The sequence below is a fragment of the Phacochoerus africanus genome, chromosome 16, assembly GCF_016906955.1.
Source record: "Phacochoerus africanus isolate WHEZ1 chromosome 16, ROS_Pafr_v1, whole genome shotgun sequence".
Lineage (NCBI taxonomy): Eukaryota > Metazoa > Chordata > Mammalia > Artiodactyla > Suidae > Phacochoerus > Phacochoerus africanus.
Genome location: NC_062559.1, coordinates 5,521,801 through 5,549,696, shown reverse-complemented (window position 1 = coordinate 5,549,696; position 27,896 = coordinate 5,521,801). Strand labels below are relative to the sequence as shown.

At 53.5% G+C, this 27,896-nt stretch overlaps 1 protein-coding gene across 4 annotated transcripts in view; it reads right to left on the bottom strand.

Annotated features, from left to right (window-relative positions):
• The window catches only part of PRKAG2 (protein kinase AMP-activated non-catalytic subunit gamma 2), a 278,412-nt gene that overhangs the window by 215,650 nt on the left and 34,866 nt on the right, over positions 1–27,896 (bottom strand). Inside the window, exon 1 of one of the 4 annotated variants that reach the window (XM_047763906.1) lies at positions 11,467–11,692. The exons of the other annotated variants lie outside the window; for them this stretch is intronic. The gene's annotated coding sequence lies outside the window, so the exon portion shown is untranslated. Of the gene's footprint in view, positions 1–11,466; positions 11,693–27,896 lie in introns of those variants that run through there. 4 annotated transcript variants of the gene reach the window in all.

Below are 27,896 nucleotides of genomic sequence, written 5' to 3'. Positions count from 1 at the left end.
CATGTTTCTAGGACAGTGTGATCGCTGCTCCAAGGGCACCTCGTTCGCGATCTCTGAGCGCTCCTGCCACACGCCTCTTGCTTTCCTAACTATGGCTTAGGACAGCGTCTGTTTGCCTTGGCATAAACAACGCTGCCAAGCCACTGAACTTCTGCCGGATCGGTGAGAAACGGCACCTGTAACCTGCGGTGTGTGTCTATTCTATTTAACCTTTGGTGCAACATCGAAGGACAGGATACCTGCTTGAGTCAGTGAGACTTTCGAGTTAGGTGATTAGAAGCCTTGCCGCTTCTCCCTGGGTCTCCTGGACCCTGCCCTGGAGGACACCAGCTGCCATGTTCGAAACCCCTCTGCCCTGAGACCAGTCATGCCGTGGGGAAGTGCGAGCTAGCCAGGAGGAGAAGTGGCACGGGGAAGCAGGGGTGAAACCCGCCGAGGCACCAGACGGAAGCGGGAGGAAACCTTGAGACACCCACCCGCAGGCCCCACCAAACTGAAAGTGGATGAGGAACCCCAAGAGAGAAATGCGGGGCCGGGCCAGGCAGCCCCAGGTCTGTGATGATCCCAAAGCACATCCTTCAGCTTTGGGGAGGCTTGCAATATATCCGTAGACGATCAGAAATCTGTGTAATCCTGTGAAAGGTAATGTCTCTGTGCCTCCGTTTTGTAATCTATAAAATGGGAATCACAGGAGTTCCCATTAGATTAAGAGTTAACATACCCATATGGCAACAGGTGACGCATCTGAGCGGACACAGGAAGCGATTATCAGGATGCTTGATAATCTCTTGGAAAATGGTAGCCATTACTTTAAAATAAATGACTGCTTTGATGGATGTGGTGCCATTATTTAGGGGCAAAATATTATTATTATTACAGAGTCCAGGAAACCATAGAATCTTCTTTCTCAGAGCTTTGATGAGAGCAAAGAGGCAGATTCGATGACACCCCCAGAGCTGCCCAAATCTGTCCCAAACTTACAGGGAAAAGAGCAGTTCAGCCAAACATGATAATGGGACTCTGAACCCTGGGTGACAAGTCAGGGACGTAGAAAGTCCCTGTAAACCGAGAAAGCCTTTGGGGGTGCGTCCCACGTATGCTCCTAAATTGGTTAAGTGCTGACCTCCTCATTTATTCCCCCCCCAAAAAAAACCCCAAAAGCTAAAGAAGCGGGGGCTGACTTTTGGTCTGGGATGGGATATAACAAAACATGGCCATAGAAGTTCCCGTTATGGCTCAGTGGGTTGAGAACCCGATGTCGTCTCTGTGAGGACGCAGGTTCGATCCCTGGCCTCACTCCGTGGGTTAAGGATCTGGTAGAGGTCACAGGTGTGGCTCAGATCCAGCATGGCCATGGCTGTGGTGGAGGCCAGCAGCTGCATCTCCAAACTGACCCCCTAGCCTCGGAACTTCCACATGCTGCAGGTGCAGCCATGAAAAGAAGAAAAAGAAAAGTGGTAATAGATTCTCCTGCAGTGTTTCCAATCTTCTGAAAAGTGGATCAGAAACTGCACACTTGCCCGTGAACAGCATAAGCCATGAGGACTGTGAGTCTCTGCCCTGAGCTGGAATTTCATCAACTCTGGTAACACTAAGGCTGATCAGAAGGCTGGTATCGGGAATGATTAAATGCAGAAATTAGTTACTTATTTTTGGTCTTTTGTCCATTTAGGGCCACATCTGTGGCATATGGAGGTTCCCAGGCTAGGGGTCGAATCAGAGCTGCAGCTGCTGGCCTATCCCACAGCCACAGCAATGCAGGATCCGAGCCACGTCTGCAACCTACACCACAGCTCACGGCAACGCCGGGTCCTTAACCCACTGAGTGAGGCCAGGGATCGAACTCGCAACCTCATGGTTCCTAGTCGGATTCATTTCCGCTGCACCGCGACAGGCACTCCAGAAATTATTTATTAACAAATGCATGTTAGACAGGCTTTCAGACCTGAGGATGAACGGGAGGAACCGGAAGGAGGCTTGGTGGTGGCGGCAGGGATTTTAAAACTGTTAGCATCACTAACATCTAACCCTGTGTGTCTGGGCTTGTGCTGGACACACAGGTAAGACATTCGCAGGGAAGACAGGGCCACCCTCAGCCTCGAGATGGGAGTGGGGAGGGGAGTGCAGAGGGACACGAGGGAGCTTGGGGGCAGTGGAAACGTTCTGTGTCATGACAGTGCGAGTGGTCACCTCACTGGGCACACTGTCCAATTGTTTTATTTTTTTATTTTTATTTTTTGGTCTTTTGGGGGCCACACCTGTAGCATATGGAAGATCCCAGGTTAGGGGTCAAGTCAGAGCTACAGCTGCTGGCCTACACCGCAGCCAATGCAATGCAGGATTCGAGCTGAGTCTGTGACCTACAGCACAGCTCACGGCCACACCAGATCCTCAACCCACTGAGCGAAGCCAAGGATCGAACCTGCATCCTCACGGGTCCTAGTTGGGTTCATGTCTGCTGCACCACAATGGGAACCCCAGCCCGTGTCAATGTATTCATAAAGTTGGTAAATTTCACTCTCTGTAAACTCTATGCCAGGAAGGCGGACCAAAACGTGACCGGCCAACTGCCACCCACCCTTTTGCCATAGAGGAGAAAAAGAAAAACAAGCAGTCAACAAGAGAAAGCATCCATGTTATTAACCCTGGAATATTGAGTTTGCCTGTTGGTTGGTTGATTTATTTGTTTATTTTCTAATGGCTGTACTTAGGACACATGGAAGTTTCTGGGCCAGGGATTGAACTGAGCTGCAGCTGCAACCTATGCCACAGCTACAACAATGCCAGATCCTTTAACCTACTATGCTGGACCAGGGATCGAACCCTCACCTCTCTGCAGCTACCTAAGCCACTGCAGTTGGATTCTTAAGCCACTGTGCTACAGCGAGAATTCTTGCATATGCTTTTTCAAGCCATAGGAGGAGAATCTCCAGGAAGCAGCTGTGCTATGTTACAGGCGAGTTCCATACTTTATTTCCTAGCAAAATTTCTCATTTTCATTGCCCTCCTGGTGCCAAAGCACCTTGTTACATGTATCCGGGAGGGCGCAGCTGTCCCTTCCCTGGGATCTGGCTGGCCCGAGTGTCCCCTTCCAGAACCCCGTTTAGACACACTACCGCTACAGATCCAGGAGGACCCCAAGTGCCCAGTTCCTCCCACAGGTAAACCCCCAAGTCTGAGATGTCACAAACCGACAAAGGTGCTTACATTTCCTATCCCGCGACCTCTTCTTTGGGTCAAGGCCGTATTTAAATAACCAGGAGAGACACCTCACGAAACTAAGCCGTTCTCTGAACTGGCAGCTGATTGGATTAGCTAATCTCAGACGAGGACGCTGAAAGCCAAGGAGAGAGAAATGTGTGTGCGGTGGGGATGGTCAGAGAGAAAAAGGGCCTGAGTGCGGCCAGTCTGGGGAGCCCAGGAGGGGTCCTGGGAATGGGGAAGGGGGTGCCCCGGGGCTGAGGCCATGACTCCTCCCCATAAGCCATGCCTTTCCCTCCTGCCAGGCAGGAAGAGTAAGGCTCACCGAGCACTAAGAACACGTGGATATTTAAAATGAAGAACGCTGCCCACAGTCAGCTTATGTCATCGGATGTCTTTACTCCCTGGCATTCCAGATAGTGCCAACGCGGTGGTTACTGAAACCCTCGAGTACTTCCGGTGTCAGAGCTGGGTGATGTCAGGCGGACTTCATTGTTTGTATGTTTGTTTTTCTTTCAGGGCCACAGGTGCGACATACGGAGGTTCCCAGGCTGGGGGTCGAATCGGAGCTACAGCTGCCGGCCTACACCACAGCCACGGCAAGGCCAGATCCAAGCTGCGTCTGTGACCTACACCACAGCTCACAGCAACAGTGGATCCTTAACTCTCTGAGCGAGGCCAGGGATGGAACCCGCATCCTCATGGATGCTAGTCAGGTTCTTAACTGGCTGAGCCACAACGGGAACTCCCTGACTTCATCGTTGAGTGTGTGTGCTGGACTCCCGAAAGTTAGCATCCAGGTGAGGCGAGGCCAAGGGCTCCGTCAGGACTGTGGATTAAGCAGAGCACCTGGGCACTGGGGATTACTGAAAAATATTCTTTGCGGGTTTTTGTTTTTTTTTGGGGGGGTTGTTTGTTTGTTTGGCAATTGCACAATGATTTCCTTATCTTTCTCCACGAGTGAAATTAGAGAAAACTGATTTGGAGCAGGAAGTTGCCAGCCTCAGTGCCAGGTTGGATCTTGGGCAAAAAGCTCTAGAATCTTCTTTTGAGATAAATGAGGAGGAGGGGAAAAGGATGGTTCCAATACACACACTCTAATTACCGATTCCTCTCCTGCAAAGCCGATCTTCGGGGCACAGAAGACTCTGCTGGGAACCTCCATTCAGTTGGGTGGGGGTAGGGGGGACCCTGGAGCGCACATCTTAACCGGCCCCAGGGGATCCCAGGCGGAGGTGAGGCGGAGAAACTGCCGCCCCCGCCCCCGCCCCCTCCTCTCCCAGGCCCCTTGAAGCCTCTCCCCGGGGGAGCGGAGCTGGCCAGCCCCCCTGCCGCCTGAGCCCCTCTGCAGGCAGCCAGCCCTGAAGAGGGCAGTCCTGCCAGGCAGCTAGTGAGCCGGCAGTGGTCTGGGCCAGGCCGGGAGGGGCGTCCTGACTCTCCCAGCAGATGGAAGTGAGGTTCTTGGCCCCAAGTGGGGCACGCCGAGCCCTCCGAGTCCCCCACCCCGAGGCCATCAGAGCGTGTCCCACCTCCCCGCCCCTCTTTCCGAGCCTTCCTGATCTGCACTGGGGGCCAAGCAGAAAGCGTATTTTGAGGCTCTGGGATTTGAGCAGATAAGTGTGGAATGACTCAGAGCGAGTGGGTGGTGACAGATGCCTGCAGCGAGCTGAGCCAGGCCCTGCCGTCCTGGGTGAACGCATGGCTTGGGACTTGGCCTAACGTGAAGGACAAATCCCACCAGGGGCCAGAGGGCTCCAGGCCACCGAGCGGAAAAGCCCTTCAGAGCAGATGAATCCCCGGCCCTCCCGCCCCCCCCACCCCCAAATCGGTGCAGCAACAGCACGGGGCCAGCAAGGGTCCCTCAGGGCTCAGGTCAGAGTCAGACAGGCCTCGTTCCCAGGGAGGGTTCGCTGCCCTGCCTGTGTGGGAGGTGGCGCCCCAGCATCTGGGGGCTGGAAGTTCCCCTTTCATCTCGGGCTTCTGGGCCTTAAAAGCTTTCCCACCAGCTCCCCCTTGACACCAAGACAGGAAGGCTCCCCTGGCCAATCACGAGCTCTATTTTCCGGCTGAAGCTGCTGCGTGGGGAAGGATTAGGTGCTGGGAGCGGGAGCTAAAGAATCAGAGTTAATTTTTGGAGAAGTAGGAATCACCCTTCTGATCCTTATTGGTGAAAATATTTCTGGAAATGTCTTCCCACGTCCCCCGGCTTTGATAAGGGCTGGGCAGGACTTACCCAGGGTTTGGCTACGGTTTGTGTAAAGCCCGGGAGCCTGCAGCAGCTTTGTGTAAAGCCCCAGAGCTGCGGGGACACGTCCAGCGCCAGGTTCACTGCCATTGTACCTCGTGTCCTGCCTTCCGCCCCTCCTGAGACAGGCCCGCACCTGCCATGCTTCATGGAAGAGTCTGCTTGTTGGCCCTGGTTATCTGGAAGGTCGTGTACCATCCCTTCACGGAGAATATTCTGTCTGTTTCCCAAGACCTTTTCCCGAATGGAGGCCACCCCCATTCCCCTTTCCACCGTGCCTGTCTCAGGACTCCCCAGAAATGCCCCGGAGTGTCAGCCCCAATTTTACTTCCAGCCGTGAAAACATGGCTCTGAACATGACTTAGCCGACACAGCTGCCTGTCACGAATGTCTGCATTTAGGCCAGAAAACACGAGCTGTTTGGGCTCCGAGCCTGCTGTGCCTCATCTTGTCTCTCCTCTGCCCCGATTCCCCGTCTGGGTCTCAATCCAAGAAGTGGTGAGACCCTGTCCTAGGAACCCTGGCCCCAGAGAGGAGCAGGAGGGGGCTGGGAGACAATGCTGACCCCCCCCCCCCCCACTCCCTGACTCTGGGCTGTCCGGACCCCACCCCCAACCATCAGGGTCAAAGCAGTGCTGCCTGCAGATGGCAGGGCTGCTGGGTTCCAGCCTTGCCGGGTCTGTTCTCTCATTTACTGCGACCCGAGGCTCTAACCAAGGGGCTGGAGCCGCTGTCACTGGCAGAAGGCAGATGCCCTTGAAAGCAGACATGAGACAGAAAGGCGCCACCACACACCTGGCCCCCAAAGTAAAGTCAAAACAGAAACCTATCCTGTTGCTATTCTGGCGCAGCGATTAACGAATCCAACTAGGAACCATGAGGTTGCGGGTTCTATCCCTGGCCTTGCTCAGTGGGTTAACGATCCGGCATTGCCATAAGCTGTGGTGTAGGTCGCAGACGGGGCTTGGATCCCGCGTTGCTGTGGCTGTAGGTGTTGGCCGGTAGCTACAGCTCCAGATTAGACCCCTAACCTGGGAACCTCCATATGCTGCAGATGCGGCCCTAGAAAAGACAAAAAAAACAAACAAACAAACAAACAAACAGAAACCTGGGTCCAGATTTACTTTTTTCCCATGTTCTCTCTACTTCCCACTATGCTGCATCTTAGGGTAAAAGATGCCAAAGGAAATCAAGACAGGAATTTACGATTCGCGGAAGATAACGTAGACAGGCCGGGCTTAGGAGCTGGTGGAGGCAGGGGAACCCCATGGAGACCCGCCAGAGGGTACAAACTGTCCACAAGGGACAGCTCATGGCGGGGTGGGAACCAAACGTGTCTGTCACCAAGGACAGATGGAGAAGTGGCCAGACTGAAGCCCCAGGGGAACTGCATGAACCCAACAGAACCCGGCGCCCTCCCGCCTCGATTCCTGGTGAACAACCCAACAGAAAATTCCCGGAGGACTCCGTCGGAAAAAGCCAGGTCACTTCAGGTCTCTCCACAACCCCCCACCACCTAGAGGGAGGGCCTGCTGCTTACTGAGCACCTACTATGTGCCTGGAATTGGCCCTTGGTCAACTGGCTTCATCCAGCCTAGCGAGGCCTTACTGTCATCTCCACCTTTCAAAGAAAAATCAGTCTCGGAAAGAGGAACTCATTTGGGGCTAGCAGATGCAAACATTTTTTTTAAAGATTTTTATTTTGGGGGGAGTTCCCATTGTGGTGCAGCGGAAACGAATCCAACTAGTAACCATGAGGTTGCGGGTTCAATCCCCGGCCTCACTCAGTGGGTTAAGGATCTGGCGTTGCCATGAGCTAGGGTGTTGGTTGCAGACACAGTTTGGACCCTATGTGGCTGTGGTGTAGGCCGGTGGCTGCAGCTCTGATTCAACCCCTAGCCTGGGAACCTCCATATACCTCAGGTGCAGCCCTAAAAAAAAGCAAAAAAAAAGGTTTTTTTTTTTTTTTATTACAGTTGATTTACAGTGTTCTGCCAATTTCTGTTATACAGCGAAGTGGCCCAATCATACACACACACACACACACACACACACACACACACACACACACACATTCTTTTCCTCACATTATCCTCCATCCTGCTCCATCGCAAGTGACAAGATATAGCTCCCAGTGCTAGACAGCAGGGTCTCATTACTTATCCACTCCAAAGCCGTAGTTTGCATCTATTAACCCCCGAGTCCCAGTCCATCCTCCCCCTCCCCCTTGGCAACCACAGGTCTGTTCTCCAAGTCCATGAGTTTATTTTCTGTGGAAAAGTTCATCTGTGCCGTACATTAGATTCCAGATATAAGTGATATCATATGGTATTTGTCTTTCCCTTTCTAACTTAGTATGAGAGTTTCTAGTTTATCCCTGTTGCTGCAAATGGCATTATCTTGTTCTTTTTTATACCTGAGTGGTATTCCATTGTGTACACATACCACATCTTCTTAATCCATTCATCTGTCAATGGACATTTAGGTTGTTTCCATGTCTTGGCTATTACGAATAGTGCTGCAATGAACATGGGGGTGCATGTATCTTTCAGAATGCATAAGCAATGAAGTCCTGCTGTACAGTCCAGGGAACTCTATCGAGGCTCCTGGGGATAGACCATGATGGAGGATAAAATGAGAAAAAAAAGTCTATATTTGTATGACTGGGTCACTCTGCTTTACAGCAGAAATTGACAGAACATTGTAAATCAACTATACTTTAATAAAAAATTTTTAAAAAATAAGGATGAAATCATCTTCCTGGGTCCTGAGCTGGTAAAGAGTAGGACGCAGACTCAAACTCAAGTCCAACTCCCAAGCCGAGTGCTGAAGGGCTCTGGGTGGAAGGGGCACCCTTGGGCACCCACCACAGCCCTCATAACTGAAAGCTCGGTCACTGAGCGGGAGCTCTGCCCCCTCAGGGCTCTAGGGTCTTACATCAGGCTCTTGGGGAAGAAGCTGGGGCCAGGCAGACGCCAGGGCTGAAGGAGGTGGGGAGCCAGAGCCTTCAGCAAGCCATGGGCCTGGAGGTCCTGCCCCGGTTTCTGGCTAAGTCACCTCGCCATGAACAGGACTCAGAGGCACATTTTTCATGGCCATACAGTACAAGGGCGATGGGGGGCGGGGGACAACTTTGGGGTCAGAGGGCCGAACTTAACCCTGGTTAGCCTTGGACTGATCATGCAAACTCAGTAAGTGGTTCTTGTTTACAGAGCCTCGAGGTCCTCATGTGTGAAAATGAGGCAAACTTCTCAGGACTGTGGTGAGAATGAAAATAATTAACATCCAGGAACATGTCAGACATGATGCCTGCTGCCCCATCCGCAGGCAACCAAGGCTGCCTGAAATGCAAGCGGCTGTGAGCAGCTTAAGAGATGCTGAGCGGACCATCCTTCCAGGAAACGAAAACCCAGCTGATCCCAGGCGTGCTCACCAGAGCCACACGAGCTACCGGAACACAACTCAATACAAAGTCAAGTGTAAAACATGACGCAGAGGCGCAGACCGCTATTAGCCCATGCGCGGCATGAGAGGGAATGATACAGGGTTTTGTTGGAGGAGGGGAGGCGGGTCCTGCAGGAGGAGAGATTAGAACGCTTTTTATTTTATTTTATTTTATTTCATGTGGTCTTTTTAGGGCCGCACCTGCGGCACATGGAGATTCCCAGGCCAGGGGTCCAATCAGAGCTGCAGCTACCAGCCTACACCACCGCCACAGCAACGCGGGACCCAAGCCACATATGCGACCTACAGCACAGCTCACAGCAATGCGGGATCCTTTAACCCACTGAGTGAGGCGGGGGATCGACCTCGCATCCTCATGGATACTAGTTAGATTCATTTCCACTGCATCACAAGAGGAAATCTAGGAACACGTTGAACGGAAGAAAAAGGTCTGTTGTTTGAAGGACGGCAGGGAGGGGGCTGGAAACATCCAAGAAGGATTCTGTTAGTTACCAGCTGAGCTGAAAGGAGAACCTAAATTTCTCAGCTCCATCCCAGAGATGCCCGGCTACTGGGCAGCGGTAACCGGTCAGGCAAGACCACAGTCTCCCTTGCCTGGGAACGGCAGGTGCCTGACACATGGGACCCAGGAGATCGCTGAAGAGCTGACTCTAATCCCAGCCCGGGGACCAGACCTGAAGAGGGATGAGGTCTGGGTCCACCCTCAGTCTCCCAGCGCCCCGGCCCCGCCTCCCACCCCTCCGCAAAGACCAGGTCCGGCCTCAGGATACCTGGCTTCTCTCCCCAGGAAATCCCTTGTGACTTCAGATGAGGGGAGAAGATTAAGAACTTGTATATCCCAGGTGTTCAATTACCTTCCATGAATGAATTTAACCTTTTAACCTTCCATTCCTTCGAGAAAAAGGAGTTTACCACTGTCTCACAGGCCTCATATCGGGTTAAAAAAAAAAACCCCAAAACCAAACCAAGCCAAACAGAAAACCCCCACCTTTGGATGGATGGAACCCTTGGAAGTTTCCAGGCATACCGGGGAGGCGGCTGGAGAGGTGAGATGCGAAGTCCCTAGGAGGCCGGGCACGATGCCCCCCACCCCCTACCCTCCAGCAGTAAAGGCAACTGGGCTTTTTCAGAGCAGCTCGGCAGAGGTTCAAGTGTACTGGCTGTTTAATCCCACTCCTAGGAAGCTTCAGGGCTGACTCTCCATCCACTGTCTCTGCTCCCGCAGGCTTCTCACTTGGTCACACCCAAAAGCACCTGAGACCCCCCCCCCCCGTTTATGCTGTGAGGTCTCCCCCAAACTCAGACCTATGCTTCTGGGCAGAACCTCCTGCCTGCGTCCCGGTGCCTCCAAGAGCTGGGGGGAGCCTGCTGAGCCCCAGCCCCTCCGAAGCCCTCTCCCAACTGCTCCAGACCCCCCCCCCACCGCCCTGTCTTTTATCGCCCAGAATTTGCCACAATCCAACCCCCGAGTGTTCAATTCTCTCACATTCTCTTCTCTTGCTACAAGACTGTAAACTCAGAGGCACAGCATCAAGCTCCGGTCTTCTGTGACAACACCCCCCATCTCTCCCAATTACCAGGACTCAAGGACCAGCGGTCACAGACTCTAAGCGGAAGTTCTCTTCACACATAACCAGTGCAACCTCTGGCTTATGGAAGGGGAGCGTATCGGGGGAGGGGGGACCCCAAAACAAAAACTGAAGCGGCTTGCTCAAAGCTGCACTCAGCAGGGCCAGGGGCGGTCAAGGCCGGGGCATGTCTCCAGATCCAGCCCTTCCCAGCCTGTGGCTCTGTCCACTTGTGGCTCTGCAGACTCACTCCACAGTTAAGGCTTCTGGGTCTCAGCCTCCACCCTGCTCCTTCCCGCAGAGAACAGACAGGCCTCAGCTCCGTCCTGGGGAGGAAATCTCCCACCCTCTCTTCCTCCCCTTCCTGCCTTTCCCCTGCTCCTTCTTTTTTATTTATTTATTTATTTTTCCTGCGTCTTCACTGTTTTCTCCAGAAGTTAAAAGCAACAAGTACGCTTTCCACGGTTCACCCTTCAGGGCAGGAGACCAGCCGGGGCGGTACGTGGTCATGAACCTTCCAAGCGGACAAGGGGGGCTGTGCCCAGGGGCCCCCCGCATCGCCCGGATCCTTTCCTTTTGGGACAGATTCAATACACGATGACTCAGGGAAGGAAGGAAAGACGGGGACGCTGACGGCCGAGATTTCCGCGAGGGAACTTTAGGGCGGGGGGCGGGGGAGACCCCCGGACTCAGGCGAGACGGAGCAGAGATGAGTTCGCCCACACGCATGCACGCCACCTTCACCTCTCCATCCCCCGGAAAAAGTTATGTAAGGAGCCAACAGACAGCTCCTAGGCAGGGGAGGCGCGGTTGGCTCAGCCGGGAGGTGTTTCATTTAATAAGAGGCTCCGCGGAACAAAGCGAGAATTCAGCATCCCTCTCTTGCATGCACAGGAGGAGACAAAGCAGCATCAGAGACAAGAGCGGCACACACGCCGGGCGCACGACCGCCACGCACCCGAGACCCAGCTCGGGAGGTCTGCTTACTCAGTCGGCGCGGTCCTGGAGGTCTCCTCTTCCCCGGGCTCGTCAGAGGTGCGGGCTGGAAAATGCGGCTGACAGCGATGGGGAGACAGCGCCCCCAGCCCTGAGAAATCCTGCCGCCGGGCTCGCGCCGCCGAGGTCCCCAGCCCCCTGAGCGCCAGCGATCGCTAGGCTTCGGCTGCCCTCCGCGCTGCTGCCGCTGCTGCCCGTCTGCAACAGATGGGGACCGGGCTGGGCGTGTTCCCAGTCCCCGGAGCAGCGCGCCCGGCGAAGGCAGACAGCATGAGCCGCCGCGGACGCGCAGGCGGCGGGCTTGCGGGCTGGAGCGGGCGTGCTGCTCACGACGCAGGCAGCCCCGGCCGAGCCCCTCATTGACGGGACTGCAGCAAACTGTCACTACCACGGCGCCAGGGGCTGCTGGGGAGGCAACTCCTGACTACACAGGCAGGCGAGCCGGAGGGAGGGCCCAGCAAGGTCTTAAAAAGACAGGCAGCAGGGCGATGGAGGCGGGGAGGCTGGCGATGCCGCAGTCGGTGGCATCTGAGCGCCAAGCCCTCCGGCGGGCACGGCCCCGCCCCCGCACCGCCCCCCACTCCCTTCAGGCAAAAGGCGGTTAGTTTCAGAGGCAAACGGCACGGTGGCTTCAGAGACCCGGACCGCCTGGGGGTGTCTGCCCTTGGAATGGAGAGAAGGCCGTTTTCTCTCTGGCAGGAATGACGGCGAAGGCCCTTCCCATGTGAAAGGGAAGCTCCCATTCCGCACCCCACACCCACAACCCTGACCTGACAACCTGCAGAAAACCCAAAGGCAACGTGGTCCCTGCCTGAATTAACTGTCTCATTTCCTGTCATTCTGATGCTCTGACATCTGAGGTCTCAGGGACTCTGGAGGGATGGCCCTTCCCAGGTCAGCCAGTCCCTGAGGACAGTAGACTGCTCCCCCAGAAGCACGCCCCTCATAAGAAAACCAGCAGATGGGAGCTCCTGTCATGACTCAGCGGGTTAAAAACCCAACTAGTATCCATGAGGACGCAGGTTCGATCCCTGGCCTCGCTCAGTGGGTTAAGGATCTGGTGTTGCCGTGAGCTGGGCTGTAGGTTGCAGAAGCAGCTCAGAACTGGCGTTGCTGTGGCTGTGGCGTAGGCCAGAGTCTATAGCTCCAATTTGACCCCTAGCCTGGGAACCTCCATATGCCACTGATACAGCCCTAAAAAGGAAAAAAAGAAAGAAGGAAAGGACGGACGAAGGGCCCACCTCCCCCTCGCTGCTCCATCAGATTCTCACACCCACCTCAGGGCAGGTACTAGACAACCAGGGGCAGCCCCTGCAGCCAGAGCCCCCTGAAGGTATTCGAACTCACCAGTCTATGCCTGCTCACCTGCCCTGCCTGCTGCCCCCACAGAACCACAGTACAGCCTCCTGCCTACTCCCTCCTGGGCTCCTCCTCCCCCACCCACCCTGGGCCTCCCTGTGCAGCCCTGAGGGGGCTGGGAGCCTCCTGTTTCTAGGCATCAAGAGCATATACTACAAAGTTCTTTCTCGTGGAAGTCATCCCAGTGGCACCTGAAGTACCTCCAGGTCCTCTCAGACCCAAGCAGGGACATTCTGTGACAGCAGCCCAGGGCCACGTCCCTGAACCCCAGCCCTTCCTCCGAGGGAACACACGAGCTCTGTGCATCTCCTGCGGCTGCGGCTGGGATAACGGATGAGCAAGCATTTAGACAAAAATACACATCAGCTTGGGATGTGAGGGATTATTCTGGAACCAGAGGACAGTGCTGGAGTAAACTCGCTGTTTAGCAAAATGCTGGTGCCATTGAGGGCACCCCTGAGCCAACCCTGCAGCCAGCCCCGCCCCCTCCCAGGGCACAGGGTCCACTGGACACCCAGCCAATCGCAATATTTTCTCCAGCTGGTTCTGGAACGAGGCTCGCTGGGTGAGCTGGGCCTGTTTTATTTTCTGTGTGCTTTATTCCAAAGCACACAAACAAGCTTGAGGCAAAAAGCCTAATGAGTTTTCCTTGGAATCACTGGAAATGCCAGGGGAACAGCCTCCCCCAGGCAGAGCGTTCAAAGGCTTGTGACATGCGGAGACGAGCGCCTGTGAATGACACGTGGGTGTGGGTGACTTTGTGCAGCGTCCTGATCACAGCTGGTCCACCCGCCGGTCTCCGGGATATTCCCGCCCGCACATGACCCCCAAGGGAATCTTCCTAAAGACCCCTTTCCCAACATCATCTCAGCGCCCTCGCCAGATCCAAAAAGACCCAGCAAAACAAAATAAAACAAAACCCAAAACACCAGTTCCAAACCATCTACAGGACATACTCAAATTCTTCAGTACCAGGCCCTCAGCCCTCCCGCCTTCCAACCCCTAGGCTGGTGCTAAACTGTCACCCGGAGTCCTCACAGGTCCCCCTCCAGCCCCCACAGGCTTCGCTGGCATCTGTAGGTTATGATGGAATTGATTTTGCCGAGTGCCTTTTTTAGTGCTCGCACTTCCATGCGCTCTCTCCAACTGCACAACAGGTACATGGCAAAAAATGCTGTCTATTTTATGAATAAGGAGATTGCAGTTCAGAGAGGCTGGGTCTCCAAGGTTACAGACAAGCTAGGGGCAGCGCCGGGGACTCAGAGACAGGTGGACAGGCGCGTTTCCCTCCAGAGGCGCGGTGTCCCCTGATGTTCTGACAGTTCCCACCCCGCCCCCTTTTGCTTATTTATTTTTGCATATTTATCTCTTCTGGGTTTTCGGTGGCACAGGCTTATTACTTGTATGATTAAAAATGAGAGGAATGGGAGTTCCCGCTGTGGCTCAGTGGTTAGTGAACCCAACTAGCATCCATGAGGAGGCAGGTTCGATCCCTGGCCTCACTGAGTGCGTTAAGGATCTGATGTTGCCATGAGCTGTGGTGTAGATTGCAGACGAGGCTCAGATCTGGCGTTGCTGTGGCTGCGGCGTAGGCCAATTAGACCCCTAGTCTGGGAACCTCCATGTTCCATGGGAGTGGCCCTAAAAAGACAAAAAGACAGACAAAAAAAGAGGAATGTACTTGCACTGTCTAGGTTGGTAATTCCCCTTTTTAGGGGTCCGTCCCAAAGACAATGCAAACTACAAACAAAGCTTTCTGCACAAAGTCTGCAGCAACAGGGAGACTGACTCCGCCCGAGTGTGCCCTGGGGGTGGGGGGCGGGAGCGACTGTCCAGGACGCTCTGCCAGAGCCCCGCCTTGTGCTGTCAGGAGATCACAACAGTGACACCAAAGAATTCAAATGACATGGCAGAGGGGGCAGGAAAATTGCAAACCATACAGAGTAACACCTCGCTGTGCGACCCAGAAGACGAAAAAAAGCACAGGTCACACATGAGTGACAGGGCCCGGGCCCTGCCCCCTGGGGGACAGGCCTGTGTCAGAGTCTTAGCCTTCCAGGGATCGGGCGCAAACCCCTTGCCAAATCCCATGCCATCTGCAGCCCCAGACTCAGACACCGCGGCCAGGCTCCTCCTGGGACAGGCACCACCGCAGGAGAGCAGCCACAGCCCTAGCAGCAAAGGGACCCACAGCCCTGCGTCCAGATCAGCCACTGCCCTGGGCCTATGAGTCACACCCTCGAGGGACTTGCAGACTGACTGCAGCCGCTAGGTAAAGCCTTTATCCTGCCTCCTTTTGTAGGTGGTGGACGCTGTCCCTGTGCTCACGGTCAGCAGTCCGGTGGCTGCCGGTCCTGTGCATGGGGAAGCCAGAGGCCGGGCAGTGGAGCCAGTGAAACACTGAAACAGAGAGTGCCCCTGGGCCCAGGGCCTGGCCCCTGGCTGCACTAGCTGCATTTGTATTTCACTCGGGAGCGGGGCAGCCTGGAAGAGGGGGCACGGCATGGCGTTGGTCTGGCCACCCATTGGCAATGGCGTCTGAGAATGTCCAGATCAAGCAGGGGTGTGGGTGGCACTTGGCTTTAGAATCCCATTTCCACATACAGCTTGAGGCCAGCACTCCTGCACCCACTCACTATGCAATACATTAGGCAGGTTTGAGGGCTTCTAAAATATCCCAGTTGGCCAATCAGAAAATGGGCAGAAGACCTAAACAGACATTTCTCCAAAAGAAGACATACAGGGAGTTCCCGTCGTGGTGCAGCAGAAACGAATCTGACTAGGAACCATGGAGTTGCAGGTTCAATCGCTGGCCTCGCTCAGTGGGTTAAGGATCTGGCATTGCCATGAGCTGTGGTGTAGGTCCCAGATATGGCTTGGATCTGATGTGGCTGTGGCTGTGGTGTAGGCTGGTAGCTGTAGCTCTGATTTGACCCCTAGCCTGGAAACCTCCACATGCTGCAGATGCGGCCCGGAAGAGCAAAAAAAAAAAAAACAAAAAAAAAAACCAACCCCCCAAACAAAGAAGACATACAGGTGGCCAAGAAGCACATGAAAAGATGCTCAACATCGCCAATTATTAGAGAAATGCAAATCAAAACTACAGTGAGGTACCACCTCCCAGCAGTCAGAAGGGCCATCATTAATAAATCTACAAATAACAAATGCTGGAGAGGGTGTGGAGAAAAGGGTGCCCTCCTGCACTGGTGGTGGGACTGTAAATTGGTGCAGCCACTGTGGAGGACAGTATGGAGGTTTCTTAAAAAACTAAAAACAGAGCTAGCATATCATCCAGCAATCCCACTCCTGGGCATATACCCAGAAAACACAAAAACTCTAATTCATAACAATCTGATTTCACAGGATTTCCATCATTATACAACTACAGATGTGATAAATTCATTTGAGTAAAAAAAAAAATGAAAAAAAGAGTTCCTGTCGTGGCGCAGTGGTTAACCAATCCGACTAGGAACCATGAGGTTTCGGGTTCGGTCCCTGCCCTTGCTCAGTGGGTGAACGATCCGGCGTTGCCGTGAGCTGTGGTGTAGGTTGCAGACGCGGCTCAGATCCTGCGTTGCTGTGGCTCTGGCGTAGGCTAGCGGCCACAGCTCCGATTAGACCCCTAGCCTGGGAACCTCCATATGCCGCAGGAGCAGCCCAAGAAATAGCAAAAAGACAAAAAAAAAAAAAAAGAAAGAAAGAAAAAAAACCCTCTAATTCAAACAGATACATGCACCCCTATGTTCACTGCAGCTCTATTCACAACTGCTAAGACATGGGAAAAAACCTAAACGGCCATCACCAGTCAACAGATGAATGGATATAGAAGATGTGGTGCATATATACAGTGGAATATTATTCAGCCATAAAAAATAATGAAATAATGCCATTTCAGCAACATGGATGGAACTAGAGATTATCATATTGGGTAAAATAAATCAAAGACGAATATCATAGGATATTGCTTTTTGTGGGATTTAAAAAAATAATACAAATGATCTTATTAACAAAACAGAAATAAACTCACAGGCATAGAAAAACTAATCGTTACCAAAGGGTAGGAATAACTTGGGAATTTGGAATTAACACATACACACCAACTCTATATAAAATAGATGGGAGTTCCCACTGTGGCACAGTAGGTTAAGAACCTGACTGCTGTGGCTTGGGTCACTGCAGAGGCTTGGGTTCCATCCCTGGCCTGGCACAGTGGGTTAACGGATCTGGCATTGCTGCAGTTGCAGCACAGGTCACAGCTGTGGTGGCTCAGATTTAAGCCCTGGCCCGGGGAACTTCTGTGTGCCACAGGTGTGGCCATAAAAAAATAAACTAGATAAGGAGCAAGGACCTACTGTATAGCAAAGGGAACTATATTCAGTATCTTGAAAAGATTCTTTAAAGGAACATCGCTTTGTGGTATACCTGAAACTAACACAACATTGTGAGTCACCTATATTTCAATAAAAAATAAAACACAATCAAATATCCCAGTTGGGCATCAACATGTGGAACTGGGCCACTTGGTACCTTGAACGTCCGTATTGGAATCGATGGCAGAGGGCTTATTCATCAGTTCAAGAAATGTAAAGCTCCTTCCCATTGGCAGAATGAGTGGTGTCAGCACGGAGCTGGCTCAGGAGGACGGCCAGGTGGCAGCACCCTGGGAAAAAGCGGTCAGAGAGTCTGCCCAGCCCGGCTGCACCCCCACTGCGGCCCCCAGGCCAGGATGCCTCCTGGTCCCGCATCCGTGACCTCAGAGACGCTGACCTCTGCTGCTAGGTCAGCCAGTCCTGCTCCACGTGTACCTTTGGGTTTTGCTCAGGGGGAACCTGTCAAAAGGCAGTAAGACTTCCTCTGAGATGCAAGAATAGATTGCACCTGCTCCTAAAATCATCTGTGGGGATTTAGCAAACTCTGGTCTAAGATTTCCTTCCATTGCAAAAAATCAGGTGGGGGCGGGGGGAACATATGGCCTCACCCACCTCTGGTACCAAGGCCATTGATATTTACCAAAGTACCCAGATGGTTGCTAAATAGCCAAATTGGCTTGGACACTTTTGCCACCCACTGAGCTGCTCACTGGATACATCCATCCAGGTGGAACCAGCAGTTCTAGAACTCCTGGATTGCAAAGCCATCTGGAATCAGTGGGATCTCATGCCTCGATTTTAATGGAGAGGAACCAAATGCAAACCAGCCTCCACCCCAGAGGGGAGCAGTTTCTCCTCTTTCACAGCCATGTCCTGGACTCTCAAAGGTCCTAAGAGACGTACTCCCTGGAGCCCCACGTGTGGAGACTGCTCCCAGGCCACCAGCGCCCAGAGCCATGAACATGGGGCAGGGTCTCCAAGCCTCCTCCAAGGAAGGGCACTGACTGGACGTGCTCGTGTGACAGCATCCGTGTTTGCAGCAATGTCACCTGCCCAATTGCCCAGTTCCTGCTGTCAAACAACTATCACGTATAGATGCTCTAAATCACATGCAACCAACAGGACGGTGACTCACTTGCCCGAGGCCACATGGCCATGTGCCGAGAGGGCCAGGGCTGGGACCCGGGTGCCCTTGTTTTGACCCCCTGCGCCCAACAAGGAAGAACTTAGCCCCAACCGGTGGAAAGCTGGCTGGGTTTGTTCACAAGGCCCTGCAGTGGCCTCTCCCCACTTCAGTCCAAACCAGCTCAGGTGTGCCAGGTGCAGAGAAGAGAGAGGAGCGGGGTCAAAGGGAAAGGATTAAGTATTTGCGCAGCAACCGAGAAGACGATGCACACGGAAGGAGCGCGACAGAATGGGGGTGAATTAGACCCAAGCGGGCCTCTCCTCCCGGCGGAGAGCCCACCCTCAGCCCGCCAGTCACAAACACTCTCCCTCCCCTACTGTCACAGCTTCCTCTGGCTTCCATCCTGCTAACTTTTATTTTCATTTTATTTTATTTTTTGCTTTTCAGGGTTGTACTTTCGGCATATGGAGGTTCCCAGGCTAGGGGCCAAATCAGAGCTACAGCTGGTGGCCTACACCACAGCTCATGGCAACACTGGATCCTTGACCCACTGAGTGGGGCCAGGGATCGAACCTGCAAACTCATGGTTCCTAAGTCGGATGCATTTCTGCTGCACCAGGATGCGAACTCCTCATGCTGCTCACTTTTAGACCCCACCCTGAGGCTCCAGGGGACTGCAGGTGGTTTTGCACTGCACTGTCCCTAACTGGATGTCTCACCCAGGCTCACTGGCCCACCCAGGAGGCAGCTCCTCAGACCCGAGAAGCGGGAGGTCAGGGCACTCACTGGCCCTCAGGGGGAACAGCGGGGTACTTGGGAAGCCCCTGTTCTCTCTCTCTTTTTTTTTTTTTTGGTCTTTTTGCCATTTCTTGGGCCGCTCCCGCGGCATATGGAGGTTCCCAGGCTAGGGGGTCTAATCAGCCACATCTGGAACCTACACCACAGCTCACGGCAACGCCAGATCCTTAACCCACTGAGCAAGGGCAGGGACCGAACCCGCAACCTCATGGTTCCTAGTCGGATTCGTGAACCACTGCACCACGATGGGAACTCCTGTTCTCCTCTTTGACTTTGCAGTGAAGCACAACGTGATGGGCTTGTCCCTTCACACGGCTCCCTCGGTCTGAGGGGGACTCCACTGTCCACCTTGGCTCCCACCCCGTCTCTCACGGGTCTCTCTCCTAACAACAAATATCCACAGGACCCCCATCCATGTGCCGGCCTCATGCTGGGATGCTGGGACACAAGAGAAGAAGAAGTCAGGACCCCCCCAGCCGGCAGGAAAGGCATGGACAAGAAAAGCGAGCAGGCTGAGGGGTGGTGCATACCCTGGCAGTGTAGACGGCTGCCACCACAGCAGTTTCCGGAAGGAAGGGGCTGCTTTGGAAGAAAGCTGGGAAAGGGGGTTTATGAAAGAGGTAAGGCTGAGGCTGAGAGTTTGAGAGATAAGAAGGAGCAGGTAAAGAAAGAGGCACTGGAGTTCCCGTCGTGGCGCAGTGGTTAACGAATCGGACTAGGAACCATGAGGTTGCAGGTTCGATCCCTGCCCTTGCTCAGTGGGTTAACAATCCGGCGCTGCGGTGAGCTGTGGTGTAGGTTGCAGACGCGGCTCGGATCCCGTGTTGCTGTGGCTCTGGCGTAGGCCGGTGGCTACAGCTCCGATTCGACCCCTAGCCTGGGAACCTCCATATGCCGCGGGAGCGGCCCAAAGAAATAGCAAAAAGACAAAAAAAAAAAAAGAAAGAGGCACTGGAGGGTCCCTGCGTTCATGAGGCTCCCTGGTCCATGCTCCCTCTATAGTCTCTGGACATGCTGCCAAGGCTCTGGAAGGTTCTGGAAGGCTCTGGAAGGTTCTGGGAGGCCCTGGCAACTAGCTCTTCCACTGAAGCTGGAAGCCAGGCTTGGCTCATCCACAGCTAAATGCTGAGGGGCTGAGCTTGGCTACTTCAGACAGGTGCCCCAGTTCTGAAAGCCTCTGACCTAAAATTGCCTCAAAGGCACAGAGGAACAGAAGGCTCTGGGCCGCCCAGGTGGTGGCAGGCCAGGCTGCCGCTGGACAGGCACCAGTCGTCCCGATTTAATTGAATCCAACACAAATCACACTGGGCACAAAGGGGCACCACCCTCTCTAACATTGGCCGTGGGCATGCCCTCCCTTAGACAAGCTGGGCTCATCTTCCTACGCCTTCTGAGAGGGTTGTCTGCCCTCATCCTTTTAAACCAATGCTGCTTTTCTACGGGCCCTCCTGGGCCCAGTCTGCAGATGTCCCCGTGAAAGATTCGGAAAGAGGAAGTTCATGTTTCCAGATCTGGTGACTACAGAGATCCCCTGTTAATGACTTTTTTTGAAAATGGAACAAACACTAAAACCTAAGCTGAAACTTACAAAACATTTTAAAAGAAGTCTCAGAGTTCCCGCTGTGGCTCAGCAGGTTAAGAACCTGACTAGTATCCAGGAGGATGTGGGTTTGATCCCTGGCCTCGCTCAGCAGGTTAAGGATCCGGTGTTGCAGTGAGCTGTGGGGTAGGTCGCGGGCGAGGCTCGGATCGCACGTTGCTGTGGCGGTGGCTGTGGCATAGAATGGCAGCTGAAGCTCCGATATGACCCTTAGCCCAGGAACTTCCATATGCTGCAGATGCATCCCTAAAAAAGCAAATAAAAAAAATAAATAGGGAGTTCCCGTTGTGGCGCAGTGGTTGACGAATCCGACTGGGAACCATGAGGTTGCGGGTTCGGTCCCTGCCCTTGCTCAGTGGGTTAACGATCCGGCATTGCCGTGAGCTGTGGTGTAGGTTGCAGACGCGGCTCGGATCCCGAGTTGCTGTGGCTCTGGCGTAGGCCGGTGGCTACAGCTCCGATTCAACCCCTGGCCTGGGAACCTCCATATGCCGCGGGAGCGGCCCAAGAAATAGCAACAACAACAACAACAGCAACAACAACAAAAAGACAAAAATAAATAAATAAATAAACAAACAAATAAAAGAAGTCTCTTGGAAAGTCTCTTCTTTGCTGCTATAGGTGAATCGTGTCCTGCCACACAGTGACTTAGAGCCCTGACCCCATCCCCACCCCGCCCCCCAACAGCAGAATATGACCTTATTTGGAAGGAGGGCCTTTACAGAAGTAATCGGGTTAAACTGAGGGCACTGGGGTGGGGGGAGCCCCTCGGCCCAGATGAAGGAAGGTGTCCTTATAGACAGGAGGAATCTGAACACAGACATGCAGCAGGGAGATGACAGCCAGCTGGAAGCCAAGGAGCGGAGCCCGGCGCAGACTCTCCCCAGCCCAGCCCTGCCCACACCCTGATTTCAGACTTCGGACCCCAGAGCTGGGAGACAATACCTGTCCGCTGTTCTAAGCTGCACCCCCCAGAGTGGGGTGCTTGTTACAGCAGCCCCTGGACACTCGCCTGCTGCCTTTTCTTCTTTCTCTGTTAACAGCTTTATCAAGAAAGAATTCACGCAACGTACAATTCACCCATTTAAAGTGCACGAGTAAACTGTTTTCTTTCACAGACTTGTGTAACCACAATCAATTGCAGGGCATTTTCATCATCCCCTCAAAGAAACCCCGTGTCTACTTGGCCACTTTCCACCCCCCAATCCTCCCCCAGCCCCTGGCAGCCACTGATCCACTTTCTGTGTCTGTGGATTTGCCTCTTCTGACACTGATACGTGGAATCACTCACCACGTGGCTTTGGGGACTGGCTTCCTTATTTTCTCAACCAGAATATAGCCTAGTTAATTAAACATGAGTCAGTACTATACGGGCGGTGAGGGGCAGGGTTGAGGGGGAGACTGGAGGATGGGGTGGGAGCCCACTGGCCTTAGAATCAGGGGTGTTATTTGGTTTTTGCCTTTTAGGGCCATACCCATGGCATGTGGAGGTTCCCAGCTAGGGGTCTAATCAGAGCTACAGTTGCCGGTCTACACCCAGCCACAGCAAAGGAGGATCCAAGCTGCATCTGTGACACATACCCCAGCTCACAGCAACGCCAGATCCTCAACCCACAGAGCGAGGCCGAAAACCTCATGGTTCCTGGTTGGATTCATTTCCCCTGCGCCACAAACGGGAACTCCAGGGGTGTTTTCTGTTTGTTTGTTTTTTCAGTTTTTAAAGTTTCATTGAAGTACAGATGATTTAAAATGTGATAATTTCTGCTGTACAACAAAGTGAATTATCCATATACACACACCCATTCTTTTTCAGAGTCTTTTCCCAAATAGATGCTCACACAACACTGGGTAGAGTTCCCTGTGCTGTACCGCACGCCCCTGTTGGCCAGTCAGTCCATACACCTCGGTGTGCATGTGCCAGTCCCAAACCCCAGGCCATCCCTCCCCACTGCCTGTCCCCTTCGGTAACAATAAGTTTGTTTTCAAAGTCTGTGAGTTGTTTTTTTGTTTTTGCTTTTGTCTTTTAGGGCCGCACCTGCCACATATATAGGTTCCCAGGCTAGGGCTCAAATTGGAGCAAAGCTGCCGGCCGACACCAGAGCCACAGCCACGCCAGATCTGAGCCACATCTGTGACCTACACCACCGTTCACAGCAACGCCAAATCCTTAACCCACTGAGCAAGGCCAGGGATCAAACTTGCAACTTCATGCTTCCTAGTCGGATTCTGCGGAGCCACGAACGGAATGCCTGTGAGTCTGTTTTTGTTCTGCAAATAAGTTCCTTTGTGTCCTTTTTTCAGATTCCGCATGTAAGTGACATTCATAGGATCTTCATCTTTCACTAACTTCCCTTCCTATGCTATCTATTCCCACTTCTGGTTCTGTGACCTTAAACAAGTGACTTCACCTGCCCCACCCAGAGTCCCTCCACCTGTAAAGGGGCCGCTGCAGCCTCAGGCTGTGCGGGGACTCAGGGACGAGGCCTGTGCGGGCCTGGCATCACGGCATCCCTGCCTTTACCAACGGTCAGCCTTTCCTCAGGCCCTGAAGACGAGCTGCCACTTTATTACTGAAGCTGTCATTTAAGAAGTGGTGCTGGGGACCCTGGGACAGGGAGGTCCTGTGGGCCCTGCTGCTGAATGCCCCGAGTGGCCGAGCTTCCCCAGCAGCTAATGAGAAATGTTTCACATGAAGTAGCCTCGAGCTGGGTTCTGCGAAGGAAACGGTGGGCCCAGATAACCCCAGCTTTCGCTGGATTCTTCCGGCCCCTTCCTCACACGCTGGCAGCTGCTAAACCCATTCCTGTTTCCAGAGACTTCTCCCCTGCCCCCTTCTCTAGGAAGGGGCTGCAGAGAGCTGTCAGGGAGCCCGACCACCACCCTCAAGTTGTGACCAACCCCCTCGGGCATCCGCTGACCGTAACATGGGAATGGGGGACCTAATTGCCAGCTGCCAGAAAAGGGAAGCCACGGTGGCGTACCCACGGCCAGCCGGCCCTGCAGTCACTTCTGAGGGCCCAAGGTCATCATCAGAGAACCCAGAGGACACAAGGCGCTTCGAGGATGGGGGCGGCGGGCAGCATCGGATGGTCTAGGACATGAACCGCCAAGTCAAGTTCTGCCCGCATTTAGGATCCCTCCTGAGGTGCCAGGCGCGGTGGCGGGCACAGACCCCTCTTCCCCATGGACAAGAAAGGAGAACCTCAGGGGGAATTCCCCTCACCGGGTTAAGGACCCAACTAGGATCCATGAGGATGCAGGTTCGATCCCTGGCCTCGCTCAGTGGGTCAAGGATCCGGTATTGCTGTCGCTGTGGTGTAGGCTGGCAGCTACAGCTCTAATTCGACCCCTAGCCTGGGAACCTCCATATGCCACGGGTGCAGCCCTAAAAGGAAAAAAGAAAACAGACCCCCAGAAGATGAAGGCTTGATCTTCAGAGCACCACTCCCCAGCAGCCCCAGCAGCGCATGAGGCTGGAAGGGAGGTGGGAAGAAATGACACCCCGCCCTGTTTCTCAAGCCTTCCTCCGCTTGACCCTGTGGCCCTCCCCGGGCAGAGCCCAGAAACAGGGCCCAGGGCCTCCCCTGGTGCATGGGAGCTGGAACAGAGGTCCAGCCAATCCCCAGCGAAGTCACTGGTCCAGCGGCTCCTGACCGGGCGGGGAGGGGGAGGGGGGCCCAGGAGCATCTTTTCAAAACCTAGGTGACAGCCGTCCCGGATGCCTGCTGAATCTGATTGTCTGGGGCTGAGAATGGGGCGACTGAAATGCACCCTGATTAAGAGCCACGGGCGCCATCCAGAGCCTCGCAGTCAAGATGGGGTAACAAGCGCAGGGAGAAGAGAGGCTCACAGCCCCGCGGTCGCTCCTGCTGAGATGTGCAGTCAAACAGAAGACGCCTGAGAGGGGAAATCTGAAGTCAGAAATCTGAGTGTTCCCTTTAAGAAGGAATCCGGGTTTTACTTAATGCAAACTAAGCAGCAATCACTTGGACTTTGGTTATCAAGGGCAGTGCAGTAAACTGCCCTCAGTCCTGAATATTTATAATATTCTATGACTTCAAAAGCATCGTAGCTGGAAGCATATAGCTGGCTAAGGCCACAGGTCCCAATTCAGGCTGCATTTTGTTCTGTTTTGTTTCTCCCGCATGCGTCATGCTGACATCCAGATTCTAAAAAGCCACGTATGCTCTTGGGTTGCACTGGTGGCGTCAACACAGGTGTGTGACATAGACTGCGTGACGTCAGAGGACGTGACCAGGGGCAGAGCGAGAGAGAGCTCGTAAATCATGGCCTGTGTTCTCTAAGCTGTGACCAGACTGTGCTGAGATCACAGCCAATTCCCCGTGGAGCCCCCACCACTGGCATCAGGCCAGCCCCGTGGCTGGCCTTTCCTGGAAGTGACGAGTGACGTCGTCCCTCCCGAGGGGAAGCTGTCCGGGGTCCTGATACCCTCGCTCGTCCCTCTGATGACAAGGACGTGGGTGGAATCTGCTCCTTTAGCCTGGCTCCCCAGAACAGACGGGACGTCACGGTCGCCTGTGATGGACACGGAGATGAGAGACAAACACTCTTCTCGGGGGGCTGGGGTCATGGGACTCCAGCACAGCCAGGCCGACCCACTATTTTTATCCCCCCCCCCTTTCTTCTGAGTCTTCTCCCTATAAAATCTCAGTGTAACTTCCTGTGATTGAAAAAGTTGTTCACGGGAGCTCCAGTTCTGGCACAGCGGAAACGAATCCGACTAGGAACCATGAGGTTGCGGGTTCGATTCCTGGTCTCGCTCAGTGGGTTAAGGATCCGGCATTGCCAAGAGCTGTGGTGTGGGTCGCAGATGGGGCTCAGCTCCTGCGTTGCTGTGGCTGTGGCGCAGGCTGGCAGCAGCAGCTCCGATTGGACCCCTGGCCTGGGAACTTCCATATGCCGAGGGTGCAGCCCTAAAAAGACAAAACACAACAAAGAAAAAAGAGAAAGAAAAAGTTGTGCACGTGGCTTTGGCTTTGGCTTACCCGCTCTGCTGCTGGAATTGCTCTGGACTGAAGAGTCCTCTGAGAGTGAGCCTTGAACCCAAACAACAGGGCACTTTGGTTTCCTTCAAATAATTTGTTTCGCATTGTTTTCTACGTATTAATACTTTGTGTGTTTTGCATCCATAATGATCAGTAAGGTTATGGGCAGCTCTGTGCACCCAGAATCCGTAACATCTATGCCAGACACCCCAACCTGGGACTCCTCTGGGCTGGATTTCACCCCACAAACACATACTGGACACGTGTGTACCAGGCACACAGGTGGTACAGACAACAGAGGAAGGGCAAAGTCCACCCTTCTGGCAAGTCCGGGTCCGGTGGGAAGAAACATTCAGGATCGGGTTTTTGTCTAAAGGGCCCACACCTGCTGCCTCGGAGCAGAAAGCTTCCTGCCCTCTTCTCTCTGTGGGTCTCCTCAGCAGCCCCCCCCCCATTCTTTTCCCTCCCACCCCCTCCGCTGGGATTGGTCTGGTGCCTCCTTTCCTTAGGACAAATGGGTTAGGCAAAGGAATACCCAGAATTGTAGACACCAGAGCTTCAAATCCGTGTCACTAGTAGCCAGGTCTGCTTCCTGCCCACCTGGGACCCCTGCCCTGCCCTGCCCTGGCCCCGACTGCCTCCAAACAAAAGTCCATAGCTGGAGTTCCTGTCGTGGCTCAGCGGTAAGGAACCCAACTAGGATCCATGAGGATGTGGGTTCCATCCCTGGCCTTGCTCAGTGGGTTAAGGATCCTGTGTTGCTATGAGTTGTGGTGTAGGTCGCAGATGCGACTCGGATCCCATGTTGCTGTGGCTGTGGCATAGGCCGGCAGCTACAGCTCCCATTCAACCCTAGCCTGGGAATTTCCATATGCTGGGCATGCAGTCCTAAAAAGACAAAAAAAAAAAAAATCAGTAACCAAGTAACCAGTAGGTCCTCAGCCAATAATGAGAGGGACCAACCAGTTTGGCCAGAACTGTCCTGGTTTTAAAACAGAAAGTATGTCTCTAGGAACCCCTCAATCCCAGGTCAACAGGGAGAGCCTGTCACCCTAAAGGGTGGGTGCTCTCTCCTTCTGCACCCACATTCCGCCCCCAACCCGAGTGTGCACATCTGTGCCTTCAGCACCCGGGCTTAGCCTCCCACACCCGGCCCTGCCCTCCTGTCTCCCCTCTTCCAGCTGTGTTCATTTCACCCATTTCCTCTTTCCATCTCCCAGCTCTTTGGTAGCTCAGGAAATTCACTCACCCCCTTTCTTCCTCTCTCTTTGTTCCATTTCTAAGGTAAAAATTTACCCTAATCCTGGAATAAGAACAAAGTCAGGGATTCGCATTTATCAAGAAAAAGTAATTGCTCTGAGGGAAAACAAAACATTTACCGTGAAATTAACATAAATAACAAATATATTGAGGATGACTGGGAGGCCCCTTTAGCATTTCTACAACATTCTCCATTTTCCTCTTCTTCTTCCTCCCATCAAATCTGCTTGTCACAAACTGCCACTGTGGAGATAAATAAAATCCCACTGCAACACCGTTTGTCTCCTGCTTCTTCATTACAGTATTCACTCGTCCATTCATTCAGCAGGATGCTTTCCTTACGTTGCAAATACACATTATGGCTGAGACTATAGCTATGAAAGGCCATCTTTAAGCCAAAGTCCACCTTCATTGCCCATCGGCCCGGAGAAATCAGGATCAGAAACAATTTACGATGGAAAGCTGAAACCAGAGAAAGACAGAACGTCGTTGTGCAGGAGAAAACCAAAGTCAACTTGAACATCTGGTTCCAACCTTCGCGTAGCCCACCAGCTCTCAACCTCAGATGCACCTCACTGGGGGAATTAAAAAACCAAAAAAACCCATGGAGTTCCAGTTGTGACTCACTGGTAACAAACCTGACTAGGATCCATGAGGATGCAGGTTCGATCCCTGGCCTCACTCAGTGGGTTAAGGATCCTGCATCGCCATGAGCCACAGTGTAGGTTGCACACGTGGGTTGGATCTAGTGTTGCTATGGCTGTGGCGTAGGCCAGCAGCTGCAGCTCTGATTCTTTAGCTGCCCAATGCCTGGTCTCAGAGTTTCTACTGCAATTGATTCAGGATGCAGCTGGGTCTTGGGAGTTTTAAGTGCCCCTCCGCTTATTCCAACATGCAGCCAA